This window comes from Urocitellus parryii, unplaced genomic scaffold (genome assembly GCF_045843805.1).
Source record: "Urocitellus parryii isolate mUroPar1 unplaced genomic scaffold, mUroPar1.hap1 Scaffold_48, whole genome shotgun sequence".
NCBI classification, from domain to species: domain Eukaryota; kingdom Metazoa; phylum Chordata; class Mammalia; order Rodentia; family Sciuridae; genus Urocitellus; species Urocitellus parryii.
This window is the reverse complement of record NW_027554049.1, coordinates 4145050-4165555: the sequence shown is the minus strand read 5'-3', so window position 1 is coordinate 4165555 and position 20506 is coordinate 4145050. Positions and strand designations below refer to the sequence as shown.

The 20506-nt window shown below is 51.6% G+C and overlaps 1 pseudogene; it reads right to left on the bottom strand.

Annotated features, from left to right (window-relative positions):
• The window catches only part of LOC144252574 (leucine-rich repeats and immunoglobulin-like domains protein 1), a 50260-nt pseudogene extending 44371 nt beyond the window's left edge, over positions 1 to 5889 (bottom strand).
• Between the last annotated feature and the right edge of the window lie 14617 nt (positions 5890 to 20506).

Below are 20506 nucleotides of genomic sequence, written 5' to 3'. Positions count from 1 at the left end.
TGGCTAGGACAGATGTCTTCAGGCTTTATCTCAGACTGGCAGAAAATTAAGTCCTGGGCTTTGTCTCTGCTTTCGGCATACATTGGACTTGGGATTGATTCTGTCCAAAAAAAGTCTGTGGACTAGAGAGTTGACATTTGGCACCAAGAAAACAACCCGGGTGTCTGGTGGGTTTTCAGTCCCCAAAATCTTCTTCTTTTCCTTAAAGTTTCTGCAGCCATTTGAAATCCATCACTCAGCACCCGCAGTTTCAGTACCTTTATATTAGGGATCTAAACCTGTAACTGATGATCCATTAGACTGTCACACTTGGCATCCAAACAGAGCTGACAGGTCTGGTTACAAATTTGTCATTAATTACTGTGTGTAATCACATTAACCCAAGGTTCCCGACACTTTGCTGTTTTGACGTTTTATATTTGTATTATATGTATTCTTTAAAAAGAGCATGCTATTTTGGTTTTGAATTAGGATATGGGGTTTGGAGTGGTATCTATTAAGTTTTTTAATTGTGCTTTTTTTCTGGGAGGGGAGAAGAGGAAAAGACTTTCCTTTTTCTATCAACAATTGCTCTCATTTCTACATAGGAGGGTGGAAACCTGGTTCTTCCCTCAACCCCTCTAGGCAATGAGTCCATGGCTCAGATTCATAAAGGTTATTGATTTTGACTTTGGGTTGCCCTACTCTGTTTTTCCCCTCCTTTCATGTTCCTAGCACAATCCATAAGTCCTTCTAGCCAACACTCCCTAAGGGTGGGGTAAGAGAGACAGACCATTTAAGTTGTCTTATTCTACGCTTTGGGTAATCTGCTTTTATATTCACCAAAAGATGCCAAGTTGGTGGCATATTCTCCTTTGTTCTTATATCTGACATGAACTTAAACTTTAAATGGTGCCAGAATGAATCACATTGCTTGCATTCTTATAACTAACTGCAAAACATTCCAGACTTGGGCCCAAGAATCCAAGGAAGATGTCATGTTTCCATATATTATCTGATCCCTGTTCTGATAAAAAAATTTTGTTTATTATATACTGCCTCATCTCCCATGGAAGTCTATTGTCATTCTAATATTCTTGCTCATCATCTCTCTGCCTTTGAAAGGAAGTCGACATTTTCTCTTTCCAATCTTACCTCCATTCTCTAGCTCTGCTCCTTGTTATATCACCTTCCTGAGCCTGGGTTGTATTGACTCATGGGTAAATGGAGATAATAAGGAACACCTGCCTTTCCAATGCCACAGAGTTACTGAGGATCAAGTGAGACAATGGACATGAAAGTACTTTAATTCTGCTAATGTAGGCAATTGTTATCATTCACTTAGTGCTCTTCCCTACCTATCTACATGGTGTATTCTGCCTTGCTGTGTTTCAAATGTGGACACTTTGCTGCTCCTGTTAGTGAAGAACTATTCAAAACCCAAAGAAAATTATAAGAAATAAATCAATATAAGAATCCTTTCTTGATGTGTAGTTCATTTCATTATTATGTATGTCATATATATACTTTTCCATTTTTATATAGATTGAATTCAGCTGCCAGCTGAATATAAAAACTGTAAGTCTTATGGTGACCAAGCACTTCTATCCAAATGGCTACCAGTCAAAATTCCTCTAGATTATCAATAAAAGGAGAACAACTGCATGTTATTCATTTAACTAGCAACAGGAATTCCAAGCATTGCCTTACATATGGATGTTTTTGTGTCAGAATGAATTTTGTGGTGAAGTGCTCTGAGCTTTTTAGTATATTTGTTTCCACTCATGTATTCCTGTGAAGAAGATGGATAAACCAAGGTACAATTGTGTGCATAATTCTCTAAAGCCACAGAATTGGTGTCAGACTTATGAGAGCTCCTTGCCTCCTTCTTTTCCGTTCATACATTCAAAATATTTTAATAGATAACTTAGTAAGTTTATGTTTATGGTTTTTGCAATGGCTTTTAATTTATTTTAATTTCACCCTAGGTTTCTGAGGGTTTTAAGCTGCATGCTTAAAGTTTCTTTCTCAGAATTTGTAAGATGAGGCCCATCTATACACAGAAAGAGCAAAAGTAATTAATATGCACTGAATTTTTACGCCATGCTGATCTCATGCTAAGGCTCTTCTCACACAACATTTTATTTAATTCTTGGAGCAATGACTCAAATTACATAATATTATCCCCATTTTGTTGAACATTAAACTGAGATTAATAAATTGCATTAATATGGGATTTAACCATACCTGTGCTGTATCTCTATGAAACATCAAATTCACTATAAGTTTAGTATTTCCAATTTTGAAGAATTTAATCTTTCCAAAATTATAGTTATTTATCCTCACTTTTACAGATTCCACTGTAGTATTTAATTTAAAAAAGAAAATATAACTGGGAATGGTAGTGCATGCTTGTAATCCTATTGACTCAGGAGGCTGAGACAGGTGGATCACAAGTTCAAGGCCAGCCTTAGAAACAAAGCGAGGCCCTAAGCAATTTGGAGGATGTGAACTTGGCCTTGGATTTGATTGAACTGCCTGTCAAAAAAGCACCACCCTGGGGCTGGGATCATGGCTCAGTGGAAGAGTGCTTGCCTGGCATGTGTGAGGCTCTGGGTTCGAGTCTCAGCACTGCATATAAATAAAATAAAGGCCCATCAACAACTAAAAAATATTTTTTTAAAAAGCACTGCCATTCATGCTTCCCTTGTAGTCCCCAGATAGAACCTCCAGTCATGGTACAGCATGGCACTAAGATGCCACGGCATCTCAGTTCATTTCAGAACAGAGCCAAAGCGACTTCAGGTCTAGTGGTGTGGTATCCCCAGAATATCGCCCTGCAGTTTGGCTTTCATGATGGTAATTTGAACGAGTTGCAATGATAAAAGCTTCTTTTGGAATCGAAGTTGAAAAAAATGAGCTTAAAACAGGAACTGAGCAGCCTGTGAGGGGACTGTGGGTGTGTCAGAGTGAGGGGGCGACATAAGGAGGGCCAGGCTGGAGAGTGCTGCTGCCCACAGCCGGTGCCGTTCAGAGGTTCTGCAGCTGCGAGGTGCTGGACTGAGGTGGCCCAGGAAGACGCTGTGTGTGTGGGATCTGCGAGAATAAGGATTGCATGTGGCACGGTGGCCAGGAGAGAGTGATCAGGGCTGGAGGACCTTTTTGTAAGTGGACAGAGAGAAAATGAAGCATTGCAGGCTCCTTGGTCTCTGTCCATTTGCTTTGCTCAGCCATGGTAGCAGGAAAGCAGGAAAGCAGGCCTAAGATGACACAGAACCAAATGTGGGAGTGTGTGTGTGGGTGTGAGTGTGGTTGTATGGGTGGGTGTGTGCTAATGAGTTTGGAAGTACAGAAACAGGTGTTGGGATGTGTGGGGCCTGAAGCATCATGGTATCTGGGGAAGTGAAAGGAAGGTCACTTGGGAGCCTATGGCTGCTGCCGGTAGGGGACCTGAGCCAGGCAGGTAAAGCACCTTCTCTGGTGTGAGGAGGGTGGCAGAGGAGTGCTCACTGGTTCTTCCTGAAGGACAAGAGGCACTTGCACTCCTGGTAATGCCCAGTGCCTGGGGGAGAAGTCACTATGTCATGCAAGGCCCAGAGAAGCTGACTCAGAGGCCTGAGTCACTTGGAGAGTGTTTGCCAAGCCAGGACGTAGGTGACCCCAGACCCGAGCTTCACCCACGGGACTCAAACCAAAGCACTGCTGTTGGAAGTCAGAAGTGGTTGTGTTGTGGCATGTGGGGCTCAGTCACAGGGGCCGCAGACATGGCCCTGTTATTAGGGTACACCTCCACCCACTCCCCCGCTCCTTCCTCCTGTGTGGCCTGCGTGGCCTACGTGGCCTGGTGTCCAAGCCCAGACCTGGACTGCAGTCTGGCTCACAGGCCCTGGTCACTCCAGGCTTCCTAATTTCTCAGCACGGCAGTGTGAGTCCTCACTTGCACCCGAGCCTCGGCACAGCTGGAGGAATTTCCCCAGGACCACAGATCTGTCCCATGGCTGGTTTAATCTTGATAGCTGATATCAGAAGCACAGTTCCTCATCTGCCTCATCCTTCCTCCAAACCCCTTTCACCAGCCCCCATTCTGCCCTGCAGAGGTGATGTCATTCCCTGCTCCGTCTCAGAATCCACCTGTCCTTCTCGCTGCCCTCCCTGTGACATGGGACATGCTCTGCCTTTCCCTCCTGGCCACGTTCAGCATCTGGCCGCTTCTTGCTTCCTGTCCTTTGTCATAGCCAGATTCTCAGCTCAGCTGCCTCCTTCCCTAGGTGTTTAATATGCTTCTCTCTCTCCGTGCTCCCTCCTCCACCCCCCACGTTGCCAATGTAATATTGTACCCTGAAGGCCGTGTCATATCTACACTGTGCACACTGGTGGCCACTAACCACCTGTGGCTGTGGAACCCTCAAGCTGTGACTAGGAGTGGAGTTTCACATTTTATTTTAGTTAACAGTAGCTCTGCCAGGTGCAATGATCCATACCTGTAATTCCAGCAACTCGGGAGGCTGAGGCAGGAGGGTCACAAATTCAAGGCCAGCCTTAAGACTTAGCAAGGCCCTAAGCAACTTAGTGAAACCCTGTCCCAAAATAGAAAAGGGCTGGGGATGTGGCTCAGACACTTGAGCGTGGTGTGACTCACAGGACTTCCATGTCTAAAGGGGCCTTCCCCCAGGTGTTTTTTGTGAAGATTGGGACTACGCTGAAGGAGACGTGGTCCCCCGTTTTAGGGCTTGGAAAGAGGCTGGGCAAGGGCAGCAGGGCTGGGGTGTGGCTCCACTGTGGAGCACTTGCCCGACATGCAAGAGGTCCTGGGTTCCATCCCCAGCCCCACCAACACCCACACCCCCAAATAATTAAATTTTTAAAAAAAGTATTTTGGCACAGGAGGAGTACCAACCAGAGGGTCATTGTCAAAATGGAAGGACAGGAGAACTTGGAACCAGGGCACTGGTGACATCTGTGTGTTGAGCAGCAGGCTGTGTGGACAGGGCCGTGGGCTGTGGACCTATGGGATTGCAGACCTGAGTGCTCTCATTTCTTCCCAAAGCCATGTGAGGGGTTGTATCAGAGCAGCATGACTCTCATCTCCAGTCCCCTTACCCATCTGGCTAGCTGGTCAGTGCATGGGAGATGTGCAGGAGGTGGACCGTACAGGGGGCACCTGAGCTGTTTCCAGTACCTGTGCCAGGGGGAGATGAGGAGTCTGTGTGGAAGGAGAGGTTTAAATAGGGGCGTAAGTTCCCTTGGTAGGTGGCATAGGCCTCCCCTGTTCATCTTTATATATATATATATGTATATATATATATATATATTATCTCATGTGGTGCTGAGGATTGAACCCAGTGCCTCACGCATGCTAGGCGAGTGCTCTACCACTAAGCCACAAACCCAGCCCCTCTCCTGTTCATCTTTTAAGACTATCCGAGCCTGTGCTGTGGCATATGCTTGTAATCCCAGTGACTTGGAAGGATGAGGCAGGAGGATCACAAGTTCAAGGACAGCCTCAGCAACTTAGTGATACCATGTCTCTCAATACAAAAAGGGTTGAGGATGCAGCTCAGTAGTAAAGCACCCTGGTTCAGTCCCTAGGATCCCCCAGCACCAAAAAAAAAAAAAAAAGCTTTTGCCTAAAGCATCTGCTCAGGCCTACAGAGGAGAATAGGAACTAGAACAGGGATCTCTCCCCAACAGTCTCTTGCTGGTTCTGATTCTTATTAGCATCCTCTCCAGTAACTCCATTTCTTGATTTGATTTTTAGACAAAAGGCAAGTGTGAGGTCCTCTTGTGACTTCCTCCTTCAATGTCACTTAGGCTACTACTTGGGGGCTACCTTGCAGGCCGAGTCCTCAACACCCCCTCTCCTTGCTCTGCTGCTGGAGGCACCATCCACTGACCCCACTTGACCGCCATCTCCTTCTCCCTCCTTCCTGTACCCTTTTGGGGATAGGAGCATCTGCTCTGTAAGCATGGTCAAGTCTCTTTCTGTCCATCGGAGTCTGCAAAGGTGAAGGGACAGTGGCCACCTGCAGGACTGGGGTGGTGGGGTCATCCCGGAGTCCCTGGTTGGCTGTGGTCCATTTCCTCCTCAGGCTTCCTTGCCCCTGGAGTCCCCGACCCCTGAATCTTATTTTCAGTTTTTACACCAAACTCCTGACCACTCCAGTTATTTCCTTGAGACCCCTTTCTTCCACTTTTAGCCTCTTTTAGCTGCAGGTTTGATTTGCGGGCAAGGAGTGGCCCTCACCCCTCTGCAGCCATGTCCCCCCTACCAGCTTCTCCAGCGACCTCCATCCCTCCCTGTGCCTGGCCGGGTCATCACTGTCTTCATTGATCAGGGTGCTGCCTTCCTCCCATGGCGTCCAGCACCTGCCTGTCTTCTTTTTGGATTAGGCTGTTAGCAGATAAAGTGGTTTTGAGGATTCTGCTTTCAAAATCCTGACTCCCTGGGGCTTATCAAGTGCCAGTGGCTTTCCCGTTATCTAGCGCCTTGTCCCCTGCCTGTGGTGTGTGCTGTGTGCAGTGGTCCTGTTGGAGTTTGATGACGTGTTTGAAGGCCGCAGTGGCCTGCGGTGCCCAGGGTGGGAGCTCAGGGTGCCAGCACAGGAGCCAGTGGGTTCCGGAGCCAGCTCCCTAGGGGTTGTGTGGAACTGGCTGGTGACCAGCTCTGAACTGCCATGGTATCTCTTCAATTAGCAAAAGGTGTGACAAGCAGCCTGCCTCTACCCCAACCACCACAGACTACCAGCCATACCCCAACTACCCTGCCCAGAAGTGTAAGTATGACCCTGTCCGGCTGCGGCCAGCTCAGCTCTCCAAGCCTTGTCCTGTGTGTGTCCATGTTTTCCTGTGGCCGTGTCCTCCTGTCCTGTGGAGTGGGCTCCCCTTGCTCTACAAGTTTCTTCTTAGTGGTGCCTCTCGAGGCCACTGCCCGCTGCTTCAGGGTGAGAGCCAGCTGGGCTGGGCTTCTGGAGGGTCAGCCTCCATCTGATCCCAAGACACCAGCTCTCCGCGGCCAGTGGGACAAATCCACTGGCCCCCCAACTCCCTCTGCCCCCTCCGCCAGGCTGTGTGGCCATGCTGCACCAGGCCCGCTGCCCCAGGTCTTCCAGGACCCCAGGTGATCCCAGTTGTCACCAGAGCCGCAAGGGTGACTGCCTTGTGGGATTTTTTTCATGTGTAGTGATGACCAGCAGAGTCACCCCCTAGGGACTCTCCAGAAGAGCTCCAAGTGCAGGGATGCCTAGTGGGGAGGGGCCAGAAGATCAAGGCTCCACCCCCAGCCCCGTTTCTGCCCGCCATAACACTGCGCCCTTCTGGCCAGCCACACAAGTTGCCAATAAGTTCTCTCCTAGTGACACCTGGCTGCCATCCGACCCTCCTACCCCTTGTCTTCCAGAAACAGAGCTCCCTACTTACATCACGTGCCTCTTGGTAGGCAATAAGAATCGCAACCCTGTTCGGTAATAGTAGGGTCCCTTCCTCAGCCACCCTGATTCTGCCTCTAAGTTTGATCCATGACCCTTTCCAGCCCAGTGTCCTCCCCTCACCTCAAGAATGCTTAAAAAAAATTGTCTGAAGTAGTAACTTGGTAAGTGACCCAAGGCTGCGGGATCCGGCTGCTGGCCGTGAAGCCTGCAGAGCTGGACTGCTGGAGGAGGGCTGTCACTGGCTCCTCTCTCACTCTTCTGTCACCTCACTTGTCACTCAGCTTCCTCCTAGTGCTGTGTCTATGTGTCCTTGAAGCCATCCTAGGTCTTGCGCTGGTTCTGCATCCTTTTTTGACTCCTACTTGTGTCCTTCCTGGGAGCCACTTGGCCTGTGCATCCAGGTGGGCTTAGCCCTCTGGTCCACAGTTGTCCTTTTTTTTATGATCCTCCCCCTTGGGTGGACACTTGTGATTTGGTCTTAGGTTTTATTTTTCAAGTTGCCTCTAGATTGGTTTGAGGACCGCAGTGGGTGGAAACACACTGCCCACCAGTCTCCAAAACCTGCCTCCCTGGCTGAGCCTGGACGCAGGAGTGCGGGACATAGTGAGGGTACAGGTCTAGCTTAGGAAATCCTTCCTGGTCAATTGACACCCTACTGATTTTGCAGCCAGCTGTGTTAAGTCCTAAAAATCCTAAGCTAGAGGTCCTAAGTTCCACCTCTGTATTCTAGAGAGCCACAGATTTGGGGAGATGGATGTGGCGGGATTTGGACTGTCCATGGTATATGGGGTGGGGAGGAGAAGATGGCTTCCCAGCTAGGAGAGCGTGTGGCGGGCGGAGCAGGCAGGGGTGCTGACCGGTGCCTTCCCTCCGCAGACCATTCCCGGAGTAGCAAGCCCAGTTGCTGTGGTGGCCGCAAAGAGAAGCGAGGGTCAGCCTGCTCCGAGCTTGGCCCCGGCTCCAGTGCCAAGAGCCACATCCCGAAAGAGTCTCGGCTCCATGCCTTCTGTGACTAGGTGCAAGCTGTGACCAGACCGGCCCGTCCCCTTCCAGCTGCGATGCCCCAGCTCCTCTGAGCCTCAGTTTCCCCCTCTGTAAAACAGGGCTTATAAGATCAATGAGTCCTTGAATGAGCTCGTTTGCAACGCCTGTTTGAAACTGGTGTTTTTCAAATCCTGGTCTGTGAAACTGATGTAAAAGATTGTGACCTACATTATTAAAAACTCAAGGGTGGAACGGCAGGATGTGTATAGTGGTATAGTGGGTGTGGCTTTGTGAAATATTTAAATGTGTATACACTGGCTCTTATCTATACACAAACGTTACACTGGGTCTTAATTTAATCTTTTCTTCTGGTTTATTGCTATATTCAGAATATATTCTTTTTTTTCCTTAAAGAGTTCGGGTCTCATTATGTTGTCCAGGTGGCCTTGAACCCTGGGCTCAAGTGCTCATTCTGCCTTAGCCTCCTGAGCAGCTGGCACTGCAGGTTGGCCACTGTGCCTGGCTGTCATATGCAGCCTAAAGGTTTGAAAGCCACTGTTCTAAGTGCCGTGTCTGAGGGCACTCAGGGCAGGCAGTGATGCTGGAAGGCCATTCCGCTATCTCATTTCACAGCTGAGAAAACAGGTTTGGAGAGGGGAAGCTCCTGTGGTTGGAAAGGGAAGGCTGGGGCTCCACCTGGGCCCCAAATCTCAGCTCTTCCTCTCCAGGCTGGGGATAAGGTGGGCAAGGGGTTTTCCCAAGGCCTGGTATGTGGCAGAGTTAGAAGTGGGCTTGAGATTGTGCCCTCATTGGCCACACAGGTGGCCAGGAGGATCCCTGACCTGGGCTTCTGTGGGCCCAGATACCAGCAGGTGGGAGCAGGCAGGGCAAAGAGGTGCCCTCCCCATTAACAGCTCACCACATAGTTCAGGATGACTTTTATACTCAGTGTCTGTCCAGCATCAGAGTAGTGCCATCATTGAGAAATTTCTGCATGTCAAAGTAAGCCCCCACATTTTGTCACTTGATCTACTGCTACACCCTGGAGGCCGGTGGGAGGGTTGACATCGAGTGAGCCTTTGTTTCAAGATAAAAAAACATGAAAGGACAGGGCCGCAGATCTGGGCTAGAGCACCCTGGGCTCAGTCCCCAGCACAGCACACACACGTGGGGTGCCCAGGTTCAGAGCTGGGCAGAGGGCAGGACCTGCCTTCTCTATCCCTGCGGGCTGCCTGTTAGTGCTTGAAGCCACCAGCCCCCTCACATTGTGTCTGCTGAGGCCCAGTCAGTGCAGAAGGGACCTCATGGGAAATCCTAGGCCTGAACAGGCCAAAGGTGAAGCTCCCATCTCATCAGAGTGATCCCAGCAGCGAGCACAGCCTGAAGGAGATGCTTTGGGAATCTGTTCAAGAGAGGACCTGAAGTCCCCCAGCATATGCACACACAAAATGGAGGTGCGTTACCTGCAGTCCCCCAGCACACGTGCACACACATGGTGGGTGTGTGTGTGTCTTGGTCCCACCTCAGGGCATCTGAGGGCAGCGCCAGCCAGCTATGGGCTTGCACTGCCTCCTGCTGGTCACTGGCAAGCACAGCTTTAGCAACCATTGCCTCAACCTAGGCTCAAAGCACCAGGAACACTGTCCAGTTCCTTAAACCCTTACCCAGAACCAACTTTGGCCCCAGCAACACCAACACGGATGCACCTCGAAGATAGCGTGAGAGGGCCTGGTGTAGTGGCACACACCTGTGATCCCAGTGATTCAGGAGGCTGAGGCTGGAGGACTGCAAGTTCAAGGCCAGCCCAAGCAAGGACAGACAGTGCTTCACCACTGAAAATCTTGGTTGGGTAACAGCCTCACAGCTTCATCTCTAATTGTGTCCATGTGGCCCACAGACGGAAACCAAAGGAGAGGAACAGAATTTAGGATGGAGGGCATGACGGTGCAGTTGAGGGATATGTCTTGAATTCTGTATGGGGCGGGTTATCTGAGGTCACCCATTCCTGAAACTTTCAGTCCAATGAGCCAAGGAAGTCTGTTTTGTTTTAAGCCACTTTGTTTCTGTCATTTGAAATGAGGGAAAAAAAAGCCCAAAGACAGCTCTCTGAATTCTAAATCCCTTGGCCAGGCAAATCCCTGCTTCCTCTCCAGAGGCCAATCTGGGGACATCTGAGGGGTCTCCATCCTGCTGGGCTTCTCTGGAAGATCTGGAGACATTCGGAACCTCTGAGAGGCAAGTCCAGAAGAGTCGACCTCCTCTACTTCTAGAATGTTCTGGAGAGCCTCAAGGGACACAGGAAAGACAGGCAGGTTGGGACCATAGACTCTGTGATTTGTCTGTTGGTCCATTCATCCAACCATCGGTCTTTCACCAGGGATGTGTCCATCCATGTTCCACCCACACCTGTCCACCCAACATGCACAAAGTTCTGCTTTATGGTGGGGACTGAGACTACAGAGAAGAGAAAGATGCCGTCCTCTTCCAGCAGCTCTGGATCATCCAGAATCCCAGCTGAGACACCTCAAGACTAGATTACCACCTCTTCAACCCTTGGTCATCACAACAGAAAAGCAGTCCACACCCATTAACTTCAATGTTAAGGGGAAGGTCCATCTGTTTTGCCCAAAATTTTCCTTTGTGCTCGACTGAAATTCCATTAGTGTTTCTAATGCGCACCTGTTAAGTGAAAAAGTCTTTTAAATAAGTAATTGATTTTATTTTCCCAGATAGTGAACTTTGGTGTTAGCAGAAGGGGGAGTGGAAAGATTGTCACCACACATGGTGCCTGTTGAAGGGGGGCTGTGCGGAGATGGGGCACCCAGGACTTTCCCTCCTTGGATCTGGGCAGCTCTGCTCCATCTCCTTCTCCACTTGAGCCAGGAACCAGTCCATCCAGTAAAATCGTCTGTTCATCCCAGAAGAAGCCTGAGCTTGCAGCCCATAGGAGCCCGAGCCAGGTGCTCCAGGCAGGGCGAACTGGCGGTTGGGGGAGGGCAGGTGGCTTTGTTTTGTCCCGTTGTTAATTTATGGCCTGGCCTGCACTCTGGCCATGCTCTGGAACCCTGCTGGTTCCTTGGTGGTTGATCTAGTGGCTGAACCTGGGGTGGGGGCCCAGGGGCAGCTCTGCTTTCAGAGCTCTCTGCTCAAGTCATGCTCTGGGGGGACAGTCATCCTCTAGCATCTGTGAGGGAGGTATCAGGCTGTTGGGAAGACTGTGGCTCACCTTTGTTTTTAAAGATGGCTGTGGACAGCACAGGCACCCCTCAGAACAGGCTGAGTGGGAGCAGCCCTGGGCTGTGCTTTCGAGGGTGCGGCCCTGGATCTAGGCACCAGCAAGGCCCGGCCCAGGGCGTCGGGGACCCTGGGGACCCTGGGGACCCTGGAGGCCAGCACAGGCCCTGACTGCCCCACTGCAAAATGTAAACATGGTTTTATTTAATGCCTTTTATCCATCACAAAGCACCGCTCCCTCCCAAGTGTACTCCTCTCCCCAGGAAACAAGATGGCAGCATAAGGCCTGATAAGCCACTGCTGTCACAACCTCAAGGTCTCCAACCCCCCAAGCCCTCATGGTGGGGATCAAACACCAGCGAGAGCCTGGAGGGGCCTCACGACATAGTGAGAGCAGAGTCTGGACTGGAACCGCTCCCTCAATGTGTGACATGGCCCTGTAGCCCTGTGGCCTGCACCCCAGAGGTAGACGGGAGAGTCGGTAGGTGCCCAGCTGGCAGCCGTGCAAACCTGCACTCTGTCCGCAGCACAACATGACCTTCTGTCGGATTTCCTGCCACGCCAACCTGGAGGCGCTCAGGCAAGTGCTGGAGCTCCAGTACCTATAGCAACACTGGACACCTGCCACCGCCACACCCACTGGGCCCCCTGGATGCCCCGCCTCCCCTCCAAGAGCCCCAAAGGCCCAGACGCCAGAACCTAGGCATAGCGTTGCACCCCTAGGACTGTCCAGTGGCCATCGCAGAAGCCGTCCAGGGGGACCCTGAGAGCAGAGGGCCAGTGGCGTCGTGGCAGAGGCTGCTTGGAGTCCCGACTTCTACAAGACACACAGGACACCAGATGCAGGCCTGTAGCCCCAGGACCACCGGCCAATGGACATACACTGCAGAACTCACCCGCTGTGGTATAGGGGGTCCCCAGTCCTGCTCCCCCAGGGAGTTGGGCTTGCTGGGGCAGGGATGGCTCCACTGGAAGGAGCACAGCTGCTCTGTGAACAGCTGCTCTGAACTCCTCCTTCCTTCCTTCCTTCCTTCCTTCCTTCCTTCCTTCCTTCCTTCCCTCCTTCCTTCCTTCCTTCCCTCCTTCCTGCCCCTGAGCCACCATTGGGGATGAACCCAGGGGTGCCCACACCGAGCTGCACTCCCGGTCCTCGCCATGGGGGTGACAAGAGCGAGGTGACTGGACAGCTGGCCAACTAGGAAATGGCAGAACATCTGGGCGGGTAGAGGATGGTGGATAACAATGTCTCGCAGGTAGTTCAGGTAGTTGGGTGGACTGTGGGATGGATAATCTGCAGGGACAATCAGACAGTTGCATGGTGCATGAGGGCATGACTGGAAGGAGTGACAGATGGCCACCAAAGTCAGTGAGTGGACATGTGGCAGGGTGGCGGGGTGGGTGGCTGTGAATGGAGGGCCCAGGAGGTGACGGCTCTTTAATGCTGCCTAGAGCACCTGGCTCGGGCTCCTATGGGCTGCAAGCTCAGGCTTCTTCCGGGATGAAAAGAGGATTTTACTGGATGGACTGGTTCCTGGCTGGAGTGGAGAAGGAGACGGAGCAGACCTACCCAGATCCAGGAAGGGAAAGTCCTGGGTGCCCCATCTCAGCACGGCCCCCCTTCCACAGGCACCATGTGTGGTGTTCACCCACCATGTCTGGCTTATATACTTCTTTTTAAAGGCATATTTATTTTAAAATAAATTCATCTGGAGGGTGTATTTGAGGCTCAGAGAGGTTGACTAAGTTGTTTGTTAGATGATTGAAGAATCACTAGATCCATCCCCATGTGCACACACTAGGTCCATGGTTTTCCCGGACCAGGTCTTAACCCTCTATGAGTGGCGGCCACAGAACCCCCTGCCCTCTCCTCACACCCGAGATCACAGATGCGGGATTTTCTTTTTCATTAGCTTAATGCTATCTTTATTAACTGGAACACGGATTGGGGAGCATTCAATGAAACGCACACACGTGCGTGCACCCTGCTGACCAGCCCCCGCCGAGTGCCTCTGGGATCCCCGCGCGGCGCGCAGAAACAGTCCAGGGCTACCAGGGGCGCAGCCAGAGGCACAAGGGGGATTTGCAGAAGGAAATTACCCAGGATGCTTCTGCCATTTGCAAATGGGAATAGACTGGCCAGCGGTGGCCGGGAGGAGCCGGCTGCCCGCGGGAGGCAGAGGGAGAGCGCCTGGAGCAGGAGGAGGAGAGTGGGGCAGGGCGTGGAGGATGGCAGGTACCTTTTTGGCTCCTTGCTCCTCTTCCACACGGTCTCCTATCACGATGTAGATGGCTTTCCTGCAGAACCTCTGCATTATCCGCTAGAAGCAGCTCTCCTTCCCTGTAGAGGGAGGGAGGAAGAGACCGAGGGTTCCGTGAGGATCCGGGAGTGGCCAGCAGCCCACTCCTGAGGCCGTCTTTCACCCAGACAACTCGCGCTGGGACCATCGCCACCCAACGGATGGCAATGCAGCCTCATGGAGGTCTAGCACTTGCCCAAGCCCGGAGACATCAGGAAGAAGTCTCGCCGGGCAGCCCGAGGCCACCTGGATCCGGTGCCCAGAGCACCTGCCCAGCCAGCTAGGCCCTGGGTGACCCCAGCCGTGCCAAAAACCAAAGCAAAACCAAATCCCCAAACCCACGGATAAACAAACATTTTATATTGTTAAATTATCACAATTAAATTTTTAAAAATATCATTAAATAAGAGGTACCAAGGACACCTGCCTAGAGGAGCCAGGGAAGAAAATGAGAAGGCCCCCAAGGTTTCGTTTGCAAATGTTAGTCTAATAACCTTTATCGCCTGAATTGCAGTTATTTTAAACTCTAAAGGCTCCATTTCTAAGTCATGGTCAGACTTAGAAAATCACTACAAGCAAAAAGCAAAGAGCTGTTCTAAGACACTTTGCATCTGAAGAACTAGAAATCGATTTTTTTTTCTTCTCCAGAAAAAAAAAGTAAGAATTTCTGATCAAAAACACGTCCACTAACTAGGTTTATTTTGAATTCATATACATTTCCAGGTGATATGAAAATTGAAAAAAATGCCAGGTACACCTGTAACCCCAACGGCTTGGGAGGCTGAGGCAAGAGGATCTGGGCACTGGATCCAGGTGCTGCAGGGGGTGCTGCAGGGGGCACTGCCGGGGGGGGGGGGGGGGGGGGGAAGTGCACCTGGACCTCGGGAAGAGACCATGGTTCCATGAGGATCCGGGAGTGGCCAAGCCAGTTCATCAAAAAGTAATGAGCTAAGCAACTCAGTGAGACCCTGTCTCTAAATAAAATACAAAATAGGACTGGGGGATGTGGCTCAGTGGTTGAGTGTTCCTGAGCTCAATTCCAGGTTACCCCAACCCCAAAAAATCAGCTCCCCACACACAAAAAAGAAAATCAACATTCCCTGTCATAAAAAGAAGATAAGTGGTGCAAATCGGGTGCTCATTCTAGTCATGCAGGAGGAGAGCCCTCAGTTCCATTCAGTGCTATTAATTTCCTGTTATCCAATTCTAGTTGTCCACCCTGGTGAAAGGGCTGTGAGGGTCATGGGCAGGTCAGTAAACCTCCCTGGTGAACTTTCCCTGGCTGCCCTGTTCCCAGGACAGGAAGCCAGCCCCTGCCACCCCTGCCAGCCCCCCCCAGCCCCCTGCTCCTGCTTCCCCGAAGGCTGGCTGCACCCTACCTGTCTTGGTGGTACTGTAGAACATGGAGAACATAGGAAACATGGAGCCCAGTCTGTACAGCAGGACTTTGGCCAGGGCAGGGTTCAGTAGGGTGGTGGAGACCACCACTATGACACAGTTGGGCCTGAGGAAGGAAACTGGGGATTAGAACTCAAATGTACCCAGGCCAGGCCTCCCCACCCTGCAGCAGGAGTCTGGAGTCAGTGATGACTCTGGAGCCATGGTCAGGTGTGGGTGGAGCCCAGGGATCCCCCAGCTCTTCCTGTCTTCAGACCTCTAGCTGATTGATGTTAACATGCAACATGGGTGTAATACTTTGCTTATTTTAAAAAATATTTTTAGTTGCAGATGGACACAATACCTTTATGTATTTACTTTTATGTGGTGCTGAAAATGGAACCCAAGGCCTCACACATGCTAGGCGAGTGCTCTACCACTGAGCCACAAATGTTTATTGTAAGATCCATGTGTTTGTTTAATTAGCTGCAAATGTCTAGGTGACGTAATTGGTCACAGGGACTGAATGTAGGAAAATAGGGAGGGTGGGGGCAGGGGCAAACTGGAGACCAAGTGCCAGTTCTGAGCTCCATTCTAGCCCTTTTTATTTTATTTTTTTGAGACAGAGCCTTTCTAGGTGCTGAGGCCAGCCTTGAACTTGCATTATTCCTGCCTCAGCCTCCTGAGTCACTGGGACTGCAGGTGTAGACCACTGTGCCCAGCCCCTTCTGATCTTTGGAGAGAATCCAGAACCCTGAGGTCTACTGGACCCCAAGAAGTCTCTCCCACTAGTTGCTAGGGTATGCTATGCAGCCACTGTGCCTCCCACAGGAACCTTAGGAAGGGCTACTGGAGGCATCCAGCTTTCCTATGTGTGGGAGGTGGAGCCACCAGTCTCCTGGAAAGCTCAGTGGTGCAGAGTGAAACGGGGCTCCTACTTGCCTGGAGTTGATGAGGTTTAGCGCCTTCAGGGAGTGCGTGAGGCAGAGGTCTGTTAGCGCCTCCAGCTCCGCTCAGAGCTATAGCCAAGTCTCTCTTTTGGGAGCTCCTATCAATCCTGCAGAGAAAGGAAATAGAGGTGCTGTGATTATATTAAAAATGGTCGAGGGACAGAGTTGGGGAAGGGGATTGAGCTACTGTACCCGGAGGACTCAATCAGATGGCACCTAGCACCAAATTCAACCCAGCAGCCCCTCCTAACCTCTCCTGGGGTCACCTGATGGGTTGATGAACCCATCCACTGACTGATACTGCCACCCTTCATCAGGCCATCCATCCACCAGTTTATCTACTCAGCCATCCATTCACCATCCATCCATCCATCCATCCATCTACTTATCCATCCACTCATCCATCCATCATCCATTCATCCATCCATCCACCATCCATCATCTGTCCATCATACATCCATCTATACATCTATCCATCCATCCACTCATCCACTCATCCAACTATCCATCATTCATCCATCCATCCATCATCCATCCATTCACTTACCCATCCATCCATCCACTTATCCATCCACACACGGCAGGGCTGTGTGTGCAGGGACGATGACCTCGCTGTGACACAATCCTGCCCTGAGTCTGTGCTGTCTGCCATCACCTTCTCCACTGGGTGACCCACCACCCCACAAGGCCCAGCAGGATCTAGACACTCTCCTCCCATTCCCCCACCTCGAGCCCCTCCAGCTTCCCCTGCCTCTTTATCTTCCTGAAAAGCAGAAAAATAGTTGTTCGCAGGGATTTTTCATTTGCTGTTTGTGGAAGAAACACAATGATTGGCCTCCCACCATCCATCCTTTTTTTTAGTAAATATTAAAAATTTTAAAAATCTTCATTTGTAATAAAACCTTTGGTTTTAAGGGGCTGGTGCTCTCCGGGCTCAACGTCTCCATTGCCAGCTTCCGCTCAGCTATGTGTGCTCATGTGATGGAAGTTTTGGTAGGTGAGCAGTGGAAGTGCTGTGTGGCTTCTTGGAATTGTCCTTAAAGAGAGGACAATGTCAGGCACAGGCTCCAAGTCTGCTCTTGGCCTCTGGGACGCGACTCCCCGCGTGCCTCCTGTCCAGCCTGTGTCCTGCAGTCACCCCCTCTGAGCACCCTCCCCCCTCAGCACCCGAAAGTCTGTGCTGGCCTCTGGCTAGAGGCTGCAGTCCTGCACCTGGCTCGTTCTCTGGTGCTGAAGTAGCTGGCAGGGTGGGGCTGGCTCCTGTCAGTGGTGGTGCCCTATTGACACCAGGGTACCTAGCCCCAGCTTGGGGAGAACAGAGCAGACTGACAAAGCCCAGGGCATTTCCTGTGGTGGGGGAGCAGCGGGCCTCCACTGTCTCCCTACCCAAGCACACGGCTCCCTCCTGTCGAAGGCCCTGCAGCTAGGATGTGTCAGCATGGGGCAGAGACAGGTCCTGTCTGGGATTAAAACCGACTTTCCTGGTTCTGGGAATGGAGGGCCCAGGAAATGGAAGGCCCACCCCTGCTTTCTTAGACCCTCATTTTCCTCCAGGTGCCAGGCCATCTGGAGACCCCAAGGCCTCCTGAGGTTCTCCCATTGAGAACCACTGGCCTGGAGAATCCTGGAATTACTGATCCAGGACCTGGCCATTGCCCACCAACCCAACTCCAGCCCACTTCAGACGCCTCCTTGAGGTAGTGAGGAAAGGCTGTATGTGACAACCCGGGGACCCTGAGCCTCAGGCAGCTGCAGCCAGACCCAGAGAATCAGCCAACCCAGAGAATTGGCTGCAGACATTCTTGAGGGAGGGGAGTCGGGGAAACTTGTTTGGGAACCAGTGGTTCCTGGTGCCCCATTGTTACTGAGGGAATTGTATTAAAGACACAGATTCTGAGTTAGTGGCTTGGGACAGAGCCTGGGGTTGTGCATCTCTGTCCAGCTCTGCACTGCTGTGGACCCAGCCCTGGCCCTCAGGCTGCAGGGCCCCAGCATTTCCTGGATGCCTGCTGGAGCACAGACCCTGGCCCAACTCTTGAGTTTTGGATCAGCAGGTGTGAGGAGGCACAGACCCTGCATTTGTCAGGAGTCCTCAGGTGGAGGCTGCTAGTGAGGTCAGGAGGAGGAGACCAGCCGTGTGGGGGAGTGGGCTCCTGGAGGTCTCCTGAGCAGCAGGGATTTGCTGAGAAACTTGGGGAAAGTTTATTTTAAAATCGGGACAAACGTGACCTGGAGTCCGCAGCCTTTCCAAGGAAGGGAAAATGCCTGCCCAGTCCTCTGGGGTCCCCTTCCGCCCCCGGAGCTTACTTCACTTAGCCTTGGTAAGTCCCTACAGCTGCCTTTCATCTCGGACTCCATGAGTCTCATTCTTTGAATTCATGAGACAAAAAACCAGCCGACTCCAGGCTCCATGACGCTGTCATGGGGAGCACTTTGGCGAGCCTCAGGTCCAGCTAGGGGCACTCAACCAAGCCCAGCTTATGCTCTGGGGGCCCAGTGCTCAGGGACAAGAGGTGACCTCTCTCCCAGGCTTCCTCCCCCTCAAAGTCAGGGAATCAAATGCTACCGGCTGGTCCTGGGGACTGTTGCTGCTCTCCCACTGCCCAGTCCCTCCTGTGGAAGTCCCCGCACTCACCGCCCACGTTGTCCCGATAGGTGTTATACATCTCCTTCACCCGCTTGTAGTGGAAGGCCAGCTTCCTCATCCAGTCCACTCCGCCGTGCACCCCATTGCTCAGGCACAGGCCAGCCCCCAGGGCTGCACTGTGGAAGCCATCGATGGAGAAGTTGTAGGTGCTGGGGAGACAGGTGAGGGCACAGCAGGATTAATGTCCTTGCTCTGGGAGACACAGGGCCTGAGGACCCACGGGTGGCTCTAGAGTACCTTTGTGCCCCTGGATGAGCTCAGGGTATCATGTGCGCACCTGGGAGGAGCAGCACTGGCACCCCAAGAAGGCCATGTCTCCTGTTCCTCTCTAAGTAGCCCACACCCCTTTCTTCTGTGTCAACAGAGCCTCTAGCTTCTTCGGGACAAGATGGCTGCCCCTGCAGGCAGTGGCCACCCCAGGAAAGCCTCTTTCCTCTCCCTTTGGAATTCTAAGCTCCAAGGGAATTCCACAATAAGTGGCTGGGTTCAGATCATCCTGACGGAAGGTCCAGTTAATCCCCACTACGGGGATCCCCAAGTCCCCCGGAGAAGGCCTGGCCCCACCACTCCTCCTTCCCATGTCTTCCCACAGACATTATCCCGTCTTTTGTCAAAGGAGGCACACTCCACTGCCAGGTTGGTGCTTTGCAGATATGAACCTCGACCCCCAGAGAAGCATGTTAGGCTAAGGAATTCTCTGGCCAGGAAACTTTAGAAGTGACACAAAAATGGCATTTCCAAAGGTCAAGGAAACACATCCTACTAAAAAAGGGGGCGGAACCCATCCTCTGGGACCATGCCGGGCACTTTTCCACCTCATTCTCTATCCACTGAGGAAGGGGCAGGACTTCTAGCCATCAGAGCCCCCTGAGTCCAGACCCCAACTCCTGACCACCCTGCTACCCTCCTTGTCCAGTGAGGCTCCCATTCTGCCAGGACTTATTCTGAAAGAACTAACACTGACTATCAATTTGGAGGATGCCCTGAGGAGATGCCCAGAGATAGAGGCCCCTTAAGGAGGGTGGGGTGGGATGCCCAGGGAAACTGAGGGGTCAGTAAGAGTGCGGCTCTGGAGCTGGGCTGTTGGGGTTTGGATCCTGCCTTTCACCAGCTATGTGAGCCTGGGCAGGTGACTTGATCTCTCTGTGCCTCAAGTTCCTCAACTATGACAGGGGTTGTCAGGAGAGACTCTTAGGGCTGCCTCAAAGATGCCAGGGGTTAACCCACAGGAAGCATTGAAAGCAGGGCAGGCACTCAACAAGGAACCTGAAGTTGAGTCTCACTGCCAACCGAACCCTTGTACCCACCAAAAAAAAAAAAAAAAGACATTTGATGCTTGGTGCTGAGCCTATAGTAGGCTCAATATAGTGAATATTTCCTGAATGACTAAATGGGGAATTTGACTTGGGGAAACACCCTTGGACTGTGGATTCCTGGCATGAGATACCAGACAGCACAGCCCGAGGCAGGCTCCCAGCAGCTGCAGGGGAAGCACTAACCCTGGACCCTGGTGTCTCACTGCCTTGAGAGGGAGCCTGGCTCCCAGAGATGACTTCATGGAAACGACCCATTAACTCTGATCTGGCCTTATTTACAACAGGAATCAAATCA